This window comes from Tasmannia lanceolata, unplaced genomic scaffold, assembly GCF_043159265.1.
Source record: "Tasmannia lanceolata isolate RefF3 unplaced genomic scaffold, GAP_Taslan_0.1 ptg000037l, whole genome shotgun sequence".
NCBI classification, from domain to species: Eukaryota; Viridiplantae; Streptophyta; class Magnoliopsida; order Canellales; family Winteraceae; genus Tasmannia; species Tasmannia lanceolata.
Window position 1 is genome coordinate 9,689,488 of NW_027518714.1, and position 13,417 is coordinate 9,702,904.

The 13,417-nt window shown below is 41.0% G+C and overlaps 1 pseudogene; it reads left to right on the forward strand.

The window, feature by feature from the left end:
- Positions 1-9,323: 9,323 nt before the first annotated feature.
- Positions 9,324-12,162, forward strand: LOC143860384 (putative voltage-gated potassium channel subunit beta pseudogene; annotated as a pseudogene).
- The last annotated feature ends 1,255 nt before the right edge of the window (positions 12,163-13,417 follow it).

The following is a 13,417-nucleotide window of genomic DNA, read 5'->3' on the forward strand; positions in this document are numbered from 1 at the left end:
CTAGTGCTGAACATTACTTCAACTACTAAAAAAACAGAAGACCCCCTGTAGAATCTAAACAGTATATATACAATTATTGAGGAAACTGTAGCGTCCCCAACAGCCTGAATTCATCTTTTTCCTGTATTTAGAATTCAACTTTTGCATTATCTAGCACATTATGGATTCTCTACTATCTTTTCATTCCGCGGTACTAAGCGTATCTATGGTGATCAGTCATTTTGTTTTGTTGCTTTCCTTCCTCTTGAATTCTGATTCCAAGTTCATCTACTTGCAGGCTGTTGAAGAACTTGAATTTAAAGTGAGGCCGAAGGAAATTTGGGTTAATACGAATATATATATTCTTGTGATGTAACCTCTGTGGCATTACAAAAAGTTTTGTTAATAAAATTGATGGCAGGCTATGTTGAGCAAATGCTTTTATAGACAGTGGTAATGCCACCTCTTTGGCATTACAAAATTTTTTGTGAATAAACTTGCTGGCAGGCTATGTTGAGCATAGTGATAATAAAATCATATGCATCCCACTTTTATGGGGTTTAGGTTGAAGGATCATCACTTGATATTGTGCATGTGGAGTCTCATCAGTCGTCCTTTACATATTTTTCTTCCCTCTTTGTTTGGCATTGTTTGTAATTTCTAGTGATATGATCCAAATGACACCTGGCAATCTTTGATTGCTTGATGGTAAGAATATGGTGTACAAAAAATCTGGACTCTTGGCAATGGATGCATGGTAGAGGGAGTGTCATGTAGGCACTAAAATAAGCTCTGGAATTGGTATCAGCCAATGAGAAGACGAGTAGAGATATCGATAGATAAGAACCACATACTTATTTAAGCAGCCCCTCCAACACTCCCTCTCTACTGCTCTAGCTCACCATCACAAAAAACTCGAGCCATCACTTCTAGCACCAATGACTTCCATGGCTCACTCCTCTCCCACTCTGGCTGGGAAGGCTCTCAACCTTGCTCCCTCTTCCTCCCAACTCCTCGTCGAAGGCCGAGTCACCGTGCGTAAGACTGTAGCCAAGCCCAAGTCCATCTCTGGCAGTCCATCGTATGGCCCTGACCGAGTCAAGTATTTGGGACCTTTCTCAGGTGAGGCCCCTTCCTACCTCACCGGTTAATTTCCCGGTGACTATGGTTGGGATACTGCTGGTGAATTTCCCGGTGACTATGATAAAAAAATGAATAAAAGGAGGGATATAATCTGCAGAATATGAATCTCTGTCACACTCACAATTGAACAAATACAAAGTAGTTACTTAACTCACACCGGAACAGGCACATATACAAATACTGAAAGAAGAACTCCTTTATTTTTATTTTCTTCTTTTTTTTTTTTATTAAGCACTAGCTAGAAAGCTGAATACATATATAAGAGAGAATTACAACTGATCCAACGAAAGTTACTCCTAAAGTCAACTCTGCACATTGCTGAAATTAAGCTAACAACCTAACCACAATCTCACATATTTCTCTCTGAGTGACACCTCACAAAAACATAACAGGAAATAACATGACTTATTCAAACTAAAACAAACTAAGCTAAAAGGTAGGAAATGACAAACGGAAGACTAATCTGATTATTCTGCTGGACTTAATTAGTAAGATGCACTAACTTTGACACTCCCCCTTAGTGCATTCTTACAGTGAATGACCCCAAGAGCATCCCTAAACATCTCGAACATTGCTTTTGATAGGGCCTTAGTAAAAATATCTGCCACTTGGTCTCCGGTTCGCACACTTTCTAAAGCAATTTCCTGTTCAAGCACTTTTTCTCTCACAAAGTGATGGTGAACTTCAATGTGTTTCGTGCGAGCGTGAAATACTGGATTTTCTGCGAGCTTTATTGCACTTTCATTGTCACACCAAACAGGAACAGTGTAATCGACTTCAGCATAAATGTCACCAATCAGCCGCTTCAGCCAAACACACTCTTGGGTAGCCATTGTCGCTGCAACATACTCTGCCTCAGTGCTGGAAAGAGCAACAGTCTGTTGCTTTTTACTACACCATGAAATCACAGCTGAACCTGTACCAAAACAGTATCCAGTAGTTGATCGTCGATCGTTCACATCACCTGCCCAATCTGCATCGACAAAGCCGCTCAGAAGAAAGTTGTCACTCTTGTTATAGTGCAGGCCATATTCCATAGTCCCTTTCACATAGCGCAAAATCCTCTTCGCTGCATCCAAATGAGGAATCTGAGGCTTGTCCATAAATTGAGAAACAACTCCAACTGAGTACGCGATATCCGGTCTTGTGATGGTTAAGTAGATCAAACTACCCACAAGCTGTCGGAATTTTCTGCCATCTTTCAATAACTTCCCAACATCCTTCTTCAATTTCTGATTTGGCTCCATCGGAGTTGACATTGGTTTTGACTCCCCCATGCCAAAACGCTCCAGTAAACTTTCAGCATAACCCTTCTGAGATACAAAGTATCCATCTTCTATTTTCTGAACCTCCAAACCAAGAAAGCAACCGATTTCACCTAGATTTTTCATCTCAAAACGGATTGATAAATCATCCCGTAAATGTGAAATTCCAGCATTATCGTCTCCGGTGATGATCATGTCATCCACATACAACAAAACCACGACACGCATCCCTGATTCTAACTTAACAAACATGCTAGAATCTGAATCAGAAACTTTAAAGCCACAAAAAATAAGATATTGAGCAATCTTACCATACCAAGCACGTGGAGCCTGCTTTAATCCATATAATGCCTTCTTGAGCCGACAAACATAATGAGGGGACTGCTGAGAAACAAATCCTTGTGGCTGCATCATGAATACTTCGCGATCTAACTCACCATAAAGGAACGCATTCTTTACATCGAGCTGCCAAGTCATGGAAATTATGGTTCTTACGGTTACCATTTTTGCAACGGGGCTGAAGGTCTCCTCATAATCCAACCCATATTGCTGCGAAAAACCACGAGCTACCAAACGAGCCTTAAATCTGTCAATTGTACCATCTACTTTTTTTTTCAACTTGTAAATCCATTTACAAGTTACTGGCTCTACATCTTTTGGTTTCGGAACAAGCTCCCAAGTGTCATTTTTGTGAAGAGCAGTAATTTCCTCTTGCATAGCTCCCTCCCACGCTGGAATGCCTTCTGCTTCATCATAGCATGATGGCTCGGTGCTATCAACTGCTCCTAAAAAGAAGCACGAACTAACCGAAGTTTGATTCAGCTGAACCTTGTAGTCTTTTAAATAACCAGGCTGCCTCTTCTCTCTAGCTGATCTTCTCGCAACACTCCTTACTTCATTATTTATGTCAGGATTTGTAGAGTTCAGCCCGCATTCAGTGGATTCAAAACTCCCCCTTGCTGTGAAATCATCTTGGAGAGTGGAGCATTCATCATTCTCAGACGACAGCTCTCCATTTGTTGAATCATCAATTATTTTAGATAGCTTCAGATCACTACTAACAACTTTAGTGACCACATTTGGTGGGTTGTAGTACAAAGACACCTCATCAAACACGACATTTCGCGATGTGATACACTTCTTTGTTTCTGGATCCATGCACCTCCATCCTTTTCTGTTTGAATCATAGCCTATAAACAAGCATTTCTTCGCTTTGGGATCTAATTTAGTTCTATCACTTTTTGGAACATGAACATAACATATAGAACCAAATACACGAAAATAGCTTACATCAGGCTTTACATTGTGTAATAATTCAAAAGGTGATTTAGTACCTAACCATGGAGGAAGACGGTTGATAACATGACATGCACATCGCATTGCTTCAGCCCACAACTCTCGATGGAGATTCTTCTCATGTAACCAGCATAAGCTCACTTCTGAAAGGTGTGCTAATTTTCTTTCCACAACTCCATTTTGCTGTGGAGTTTTTGGACAAGTCATCTGTCGGTTTATTCTTTCAGCGTCACAATATTGAAAAAATTCATCTGACATGAATTCTCCTCCATTATCTGTCCTCAAGCATCTGATCTTCAAGCCAAATTCCCTTTTAACAGTGTTTTCAAACTCTTGAAACTTCGAAAAGGCCTCACTTTTCTCCTTCAAGAAGTACACCCACGAGTGTCTCGAAAAATCATCCACGACGATCATCATGTACCGAAAACCACTATAACTTGGTGTCTTGGTTGGTCCCATCAGATCTGCATGAACCAATTCAAATGGCTCCTTTCTGTGATTCGATGATCTCTTGAAAGGAAGAACATGAGATTTGCCGTATTGGCAGCCTTGGCAAACCACACCTTTCCGAACTTCCTTTATGACTGGAACCCCATCAACCAACTTCTTCAAGGAAATTTGTTGCAGCATTTGATAACCCACATGGCCCAATCTTCCATGCCAAATTGCTGCACTATCATTTCTGCTTGTTTTCTCTACATAGGCTTCAACGGCAGACATAACAAACAAGGAATCTCTCTTCTCTCCGACAAGAAGAACATCAGCAGCCACGTTCTTCACATTATCTAGAATTTTCACGTCTTCGGGACCAAATAACACATATTTTCCAGAGTCTGTTATTTGAGAGACCGAAACCAGATTCTTCTTCAATCCTGGCACATGATAGACATTGTTCAAAACAATATCATCATTCTTTAAACCATCAACCTTAATATTCACCTTGCCTTCTTTCTCCACAGGATGCACAGAATTATCAGCCGTGACAATTGCTCGATCCCCATGATGTTGATACAGCTCTGAAAATAGCGACCCATTTCCAGTCACATGATGTGAACAACCAGAGTCGATGATCCACTCATTCTCGTAATTGATAGAGACCATAGATGCTTCATTTTGACATGATGCAACACTCACTTCAGTATGATTTTCACCCGCTACAGTTGAGAAGCACTGCTCCCAATTTGGTTGATTAGAAGCTTCATGCTCGGACGCCATGTTCACGTTCTCATCTACAAGCTTCGCCCTACAGTTTCTTTTGATATGGCCTAGATATCCACATCTGTAGCACCTCACATGCCTCCATTTACTGTCATTATCCTTCTCTTGAGATGAGTTTCGTGCTTCACTTTTGCTAACAACTGCTGCCTTTGAGAAGTGCTTCACTTTATTAAACTTCTCCTCTGAAAAGAGAACATCATTGGCTTCAGAAACTGGTTTTAGAGACATTTGCTTAGCCAAGGCTTCTTGGTTGGAAAGCAAATTCTCTAATTCTTCAACAGAAGGTTGACTAGCCCACCCTTGCACAGAGGTTACAAATGGCGCGTACTCCTTCCTTAGGCCACGGATAAGATACCTCCGCAACCGTGCTTCACTAATCGGTTCATCCACATCCAGCTCTGAAATTTCAGAACAAATAGTCTTAACTTTTAAGAAATAATCTGAAATTGACATACCTTCTTGATTTAGCATAGCAAGCTCATTCTCGAGCAATTGTAGCCTGGCTGTGTTCTTTTTGGTGAACAGCTTCTCAAGAGTTTCCCAGACTTTTCTTGGTGAATTAACATCACGAATGTGATCAATATACTCCTTGCTGATAGATGTCCTTAGTGCAAAGAGAGCTTTCCCGCACTTGATATTCCACTTCCGTCGTGGTTCGGCATTTTCCGGAGTGTCATCTGGAGTCACCGATTCAACACCGGAAACTAGATCCCATAAGTCCTGACCTTGAAGGTAAGCTTCCATGCACAATCGCCAATAATTGTAATTCGTGCCTACTAGTTTTTCAACACCATACTGAGTAGAACTACTTCCACAACCGTTGAAGTCCATCTCAACAACCAAGACTCTAAGTGACCAAGCAACAAACACCTGATCTGCAATAACAATATCCCTAGACACCAAGCAAAGCTAGTGCTTCAACACAGCTCTGATACCATGATAAAAAAATGAATAAAAGGAGGGATATAATCTGCAGAATATGAATCTCTGTCACACTCACAATTGAACAAATACAAAGTAGTTACTTAACTCACACCGGAACAGGCACATATACAAATACTGAAAGAAGAACTCCTTTATTTTTATTTTCTTCTTTTTTTTTTTTATTAAGCACTAGCTAGAAAGCTGAATACATATATAAGAGAGAATTACAACTGATCCAACGAAAGTTACTCCTAAAGTCAACTCTGCACATTGCTGAAATTAAGCTAACAACCTAACCACAATCTCACATATTTCTCTCTGAGTGACACCTCACAAAAACATAACAGGAAATAACATGACTTATTCAAACTAAAACAAACTAAGCTAAAAGGTAGGAAATGACAAACGGAAGACTAATCTGATTATTCTGCTGGACTTAATTAGTAAGATGCACTAACTTTGACAGACTATGGTTGGGATACTGCTGGTCTCTCTGCCGACCCAGAGACCTTCGCCAAGAACCGGGAGCACGAGGTCATCCACTGTAGGTGGGCCATGCTTGGAGCTCTTTGGTGTACTTTTCCCCAGAGCTACTCTGTCGCAATGGTGTCAAATTCCCAGAGCTCTTGGATGACCATTTTGGAATGACTCGAGAACCGAAGATGGGTTACCCTTTGATTAGAATCAAGGGTCCAGTCGACCACGAACCCACTGGTTTCCTTGCCAACTAGTTACGGCTAGTAGGCTACTTGATGACTCTAGAGCCAAGAGCTTTTTTTTCACCGTCTCCTTCGCCCAAATCCTACGTGGCACAGAGCTGAAAACGTCCTTCATGTTTCTCTTTCGGTTCTCTTCCTAAAACCTATCCCTCTGTTTCAACGTCTCCCTAAAATCTCTCCCTCCATTCCAATCTCTCTCTAAAATCTTTAATTTTCTTTTCCTAAAATCTCTTCATTCCAAGCTTTCCCGGACTCAAAATCTCATTCTATCAGGAACCCAAGCGAGAGTTAATTTTTTTTTATTGGTCAGATTTTCAAACTATTTATGATGAGCCCACCAAATCTACACTCAGATCGGAGGGGTTGGACCATTCTACATAGAAAAATTATGGGCACAACCTAGCTACGTATAGGGCAGGGGCCCAACAAATGAATGATATAGATCACCCATTATTATGGGCCCTTGGAAATGAAAGACAAAAGTGCAGCCTTGGGTTTCTTGTTTTTGAAAAATCTATAAGTAATAAATGGGTCACCAAAGGTTAAAAAAATTTAGTTAGCCTGGAAAATTTAGAATTCTTGAATAGGAGAAGGCTTCTCTGACTCAACAACTGATAAAGTCGCAGGAGACGGAAATCTCAAAGAACGATGGAGATCTCTGGAAGGATAAAGAGGATTCGGATCTGAACAGAAAGATCGAGCTCTTAGAAGAGGAGAAAAATGAACAGAGCGAGAAACTCAAGTTGTTAATACAGGAAGTCGAAGGATTCAAGAAAAATCAGGTGAAGATGGACGAAAAATGGAAACAACTGCAAAAGTTTACATTTAGTTATTCATCGTTGGATCATCTTTGGATCATCTTGGTAGTCAATTAAGTAAGTAAGTAAGTTAGTTAGTTAGTTAGATGAGGAATTGGATTAGGATTATTTCCTTATATAATTATCTTGGTTGATTTCATTCTATGTTCATCATAATATAAGTGCTCTATATATAAGCACACCATTGATTCTCTTGTAAAAGCATCCAAAAGTTTACAACAGTCCATCCCATTGCTGTAAGCCCTCGGGTCGGGTCACCATATTGGCTAATCTTGCCAAACACCATTTAACATCCCATGCCTATTTGAGAAAAGGAATAAGTTTCTTAAAAGGAGCTTTATGTCTTGCACCGTTTCCATTCCGAAGGTATTTCCAAGGGAAAATTACATTTACACCCCCTCTAGTTTCTAACACATCCACGCCTGCCCCTATAGTTTAAAACGTGACAACTACACCCCATGTGGTTTCAATTTGTATAATGCAGGCCCCTCAGTTGACGGTTCGTCCACAGATTGAAGGGCTCATCAAATGAACACTTTGAATCATCCAAACAATGTGGGCCCGGCCCGAATCCAAACACTACCAAAAACACAGTGGGCCCACATTGTTTGGATGATCCAAAGCGTTCATCTGGTGAGCCCTGACATAAATAGGGTGTGCCTAAAAAATCAGCTCCATCGGATCATTCTAACCCTTCAATCTGTGGACGAACTGTCAACTGAGGGATCTACCTTACACAAATTGAAACCACATGGGGTGTAGTTGTTATGTTTTAAACTATAAGGGTAGGAGTGGATGTGTCATAGACTAGAGGGGGTGCAAATGTAATTTTCCCTATTTCCAATAAGGCAGCATCAAAGTGTGGTAATGACAAGACTCTTATGTGACAAGTCACATCCTACATGTGAAAACTACCTTTCTTTATCTTTCGCTCACCAAAGTCAGTTCTTGTTTCGTGGCTTTTAACTCTTGACTTTATACTCTCTTCATTTTTTCTGCAAGCACCCCATTACCATGTCTTTTATGAAATCCCCAATTTAATTCTTTGATCCCCACACCTTCTTCCTTATGTCCCTAATTTATCCCCACCATCAAATTTGATATCCACACCTTTTTTTCAAAAAAAAAGAGGGCAGTGATAAATCGACCCCCATACAGAGCATTGCGTAGAGAGAGAGAGAGATATTAGGGCGTTGATTTGTCATTTTGATTGCATACGCAGACAGATCTAAACACATAAGAACCGTTGATTGGACCCACCAACGTGATGTATGCATGATCTAGATCATTCAACTCGTACGCCTCATTCTGGAGGTGCCACGGCTTAAATCCGAAAGGTCACAAACCTTGGATGACCGTAAGGAGCCGTTTCAATCTATGGAAAAAAATTGTAGAAAAGAACACTAAATGGAAGGAAAAGGCACTGGTTGGAAATTTTCCTAGAAAATAGTGAGTGACAAATTTCAATTTTAAGAATATTTTATATAAAAGGGGAGTTATAAATCGACTCCCATGTATCTTAAATCGGCCGCCCATGTGCCTATCTCTGTCCTCTTTCTCTCTCTAACCCAGAGGAGAGAGAAAGACACATATAGGGAGTTTATTTAAGGTATTTGGGAGTCGATTTATCACTGCCCTATATAAAAATGTGACAGCTAATCAAGGGTTGGAAAGTCATTTCCATGTAAAATTTGGCTCCCATCCAATGATCGAACTATCCCAGGGTGCAACTTGGGCGGGCTAAACCTGAACTTGTTGGGTTCAACCTGAAAAAAAGTCGGGCAACCCGACCCGAGTTCAATCAAACATTTTTAATATTTTTTTTTTTCATTTTTTAAGCTTAAAATCTTGGGTAGGGTCGGGTTCGGGTTGAGTAAATGTTGCTCTGGTTAGGTTCCGGTTGGCCTCAACCCGACCCAACCCTACGCGAGTTGCACCCACAAGGAATGATCATGAGGAAAATGTGCTCACACACTATGGTGGGTGATGATATTTTCACTCCCTCTGCATTACATGCACGTTCGAGTCAAATCAGGTTAAAAGGGGAGTGTGCATGTAATGTCAGGGGAGTGAAAATATCATCACCTGTAAAAAAAAAAAAAAAGAAGGATCAATTACCAATGGGGGACAAAAATTAGGTGAAATTATCAACAGGACCCATGCTTTTCAGAAATTATCAACGGGGGACAAAATATGTCTTGTCATTAAAAGCTGGACGAAAATGCCCTTTTCTTAAGCAACACATTTTGCTTTTCCACTTTTCCCTCTTCTCTCTTCTTTCCCTCTTTTTTTTTCACTTTTTCATTTTCAACTTTGTTTGTTTCTACATTACCAGTCATCTTCTTTATCATTTAGCAACCATTGGAGGTGGGAAAACTCAAAATTTTGAAACGTGAGTTCATTCCCATCTATCTTTCAATATCTAGGTTTTGTTTTTCATTTGTTTTAGGGTTTTGCATTTCTCCTTCTCCCTTTCAATGGAGGATGAGGAAGATGAGTCGTACGGTAGAAAGAAAAAAACGTGAAAATGAACGAGTGAAAAAAAACAGGAAGTAAAAACGTGTTCATAAGGGACTTGATAAGCCCATTCGGAATTTGGTAACCCCATTTTGATACTGGATAACCCCAACCCCAGAGACTTGAAAACCCCCTTCCAAAACTCCAGTACCCTTGGGCAATTTTAAGGGACTTGATAAGCCCATTCGTAAATTGGTAACCCCATTTTGATACTAGATAACCCCAATCCCAAATACTTGAAAACCCCCTTCCAAAACTCTAGTACCCTCGGCCAATTTTCAGGAACTTGATAATCCCATTCTGAAATTGGTAACCCCATTTTGATACCTGATAACCCCAATCCTAAAGACTTGAAAACCCCCCTCCAAAACTCCAGTACCCTCGGCCAATTTTCAAGGACTTGATAAGCCCATTTAGAAATTGGTAACCCCATTTTTATGCTAGATAACCCCAATCCCAGAGACTTGAAAACCCCCTTCCAAAACTCTAGTACGCTTTGCCAATTTTTAGGGACTTGATCACCCCATTCGGAAATTGGTGACCCCATTTTTTATACTAGATAACTCCAATCCTAGAAACTTGAAAACCCTCTTCCAAAACTTTAGTACCCTCTGCCAATTTTTCAAGCACTTGATAAGCCCATTTTGATACTAGATAACCCCAATCCCAAATAGTTGAAAACCCTCTTCCAAAACTCTAGTTCCCTCGGCCAATTTTCAGGGACTTGATAAGCCCATTCTGAAATTGGTAACCCCATTTTGATACCTGATAACCCCAATCCTAGAGACTTGAAAACTCCCTTCCAAAGTCAAAACGTGTTGTATATGACAAGACCTCTTTTGTTCCCCGTTGATAACTTTTGAAAAGCATGGGTCCTGTTGATAATTTTGCCTAATGTTTGTCCCCCATTAGTAATTGGTCCAAAAAAAAAAATGTAAATGGCTAGCAGATGGGCGAATTTGTCCTCGCAAACGTACGTCTTGGAGAGATTTATGTGAGTGTGACAGTGTGAGAGAGATGGGCGAAATTTTTGTTAATGGGCTCGTTGATTTTTTGGCCGAAATTTTCTGGCGAGATTTACCAGATGGAGAGGCGGGGTAGAGATGGGCGAAATTCTTGTTAACAGCTAGCTGATTTTTTGCCGAAATTTGCTCGCATTTTTTACCTGATTTGAGAACAACAGAAAACAGTGTGTAGATTCTATAATTGGAGTACATACGATTGTAGAAGAAGATGATGGAGTACAAAAAGCTAGGGCGATCTGGATTGAAAGTGAGCCAGCTTTCGTACCGAGCATGGGAGAGCTTGGTAATTAAGAAATGGATGTGGAGGGGACGAAATCCCTCCTCCAATGCTACCGTGACCACGGCGTAAATTTTTTTTACAATGCCGGGAACGGCCGAGCTGAGGAGATGATGGGTCAAGCCATCCACCAACTGGGCTAGAACTGGTCCAATCTCATCCTCTCCAACCAGATTTTCGATATGGGTACTTCCCGCAAACACATTGTTGAGGGCACAAAGGCCTCTCTCTAGCGCCTCGATATGGATTACGTAGACCTCATTTATTGCCATTGTCCTGATAGGGCCACACCTATAGAGGAGACCGTGCGAACCATGAATTATGTGATCGACCTAGGGGTGTAAACGAGCCGAGCCAAGCCTAGCTTGGCCAGGCTCGGCTCGTTAAGCTCAAAAGCTCGGCTCGGCTCGGCCAGGCTCGCAAGCCGAGCTTGGGTTATATTAAGTTCACACCCCTCATCTTCCCTGGACAGCCCTATATAGTGTAATTTCATTACTTTTTTTACACTATGGGGGTGGTCCAAGTAACAAATGGGGTTCCTAAAATGAAGTGACATATTTTGCCTCCCCCTTTCACTCCCTGGACAACCCTTTTAGTGTATATATTAATATATAATATATTTATTTAAATATATTAAATTCTTAACGAGCCTTAACGAGCCGAGCCTGGCCTAAATTGGGCTCGGCTCGTTAAGCTTAACGAGCCTGGTGAGCTGGCTCGGCTCGGCTTGTTAAGGATTCGAGCCGAGCTCGAGCGAGCTTCCGAGCCCGAGCCAAAATTGACACCCTTAGATCGACCAGGGTTGGGCCTTATATTGGGGCACCGGTGAGTGGTATTCCGAACAGATCACCGAAGCTGGTTGCCAACCGCCTAGATTTGGTGGGTCCTATTGTAGAACATCACAAATACAATCTGTTAGGAAATAATCCTAACGGTGGATATGACTGTTGCAAAATTGACGGTCAAGATCATATGGTGTGAAAAGGTATAAACGTTTGAAAAAAGAGACGTTTGGGGAGAGGGATCGGCGCAATGAGGAGTCACATCTCTTCCCACAAACGCTTATAAAAAGGAACTCTTGGGTCCTATTTGCACACAACAAATTTGTTTCAATTTTTGGGAATCCACGCTTGAAGAGAAAGAAACCGGTCCCCATCACCGACGATTGTGTAGCGAAGAGAAACTCAGAGAGAAAGAAAAACCCGATTCATGGCTTCCGGTATGATTTTTTTTATTTCAATTCAATCCATACTGTTCTGTGATTTTCTCAATGTTGAATCGCCAAGATCTGTTGGCGATGTTCATATTGTATCGAACACTAACATGTGGTATCAGAGCCACGGTTCTAGTGAGAAAACGGAGAGAAAATCCGATTGAAATAGAGTTTGTAAAAAGTTTTTGGGATTTTTTTTGACATCGCCGGAAAACGGCGTGCCTCGGGAAACCGGTTGCTCTGACCGGTGATTTTCTGGCATGGATGTGGAGTTCGTCGAGAGACGAGTCCAATGCAACAAACGGTGCCTAAATCCGATGTCAAACGAACCCAGAAAATGAAATCGAAATTTGTTGTTTTTTTGGGATTTTTCTGGAATTTATTCTGCTGTTAGAGAAGATGATGAACAGTGATGGGCCGATGGGCCGCGCATGCCCGTTAAGGATCCATCAAGGATCCGTGATTTTAAGAAAGGCCCAGTTGACCGATCAGGCCCACAAAACCCGTCTGGGCCCACCAGACCCAACCCAAACCGGCCCAGGGACCATTTTTCGGCAAATTTTGCCATTTTTTTAGGGTTTTGGGTCTGGCTAATATTGGTTCTAGGAGTTTGGAACCCTCATGAACCCATTTTTGGAGTCAGTTTTTACGTTTGAGCACTGTATTATATGGTTACAGTGTAAATTCAACAAAATTTGGTTTTATTTGTTTGATTTTGAGTCAAATTTTTTTTTTTTTTTTTTTTTGGGTTTTGGGCCGGGTAAATCCGGATTTAGGGGATTTCCACCCCTCTGAACCCAAATTTTTGTAGGAAAATGCTAAAAGAAACGGGGTTTTATGCTCTGCTTAAAGCACACTCATTAGCGCCATTTGTGCCCTGGTGTGAGATCATAACTATAAGTTTGGCCAAATGCCATTGAGAATACCTTGATTGGATAGTCATAGGCCCTAATCCATCAAGCCATGTTTGGATTGCAAGAAAAATATTTTTCCTTCTACAATTTTGCTTTCATAATATGATTA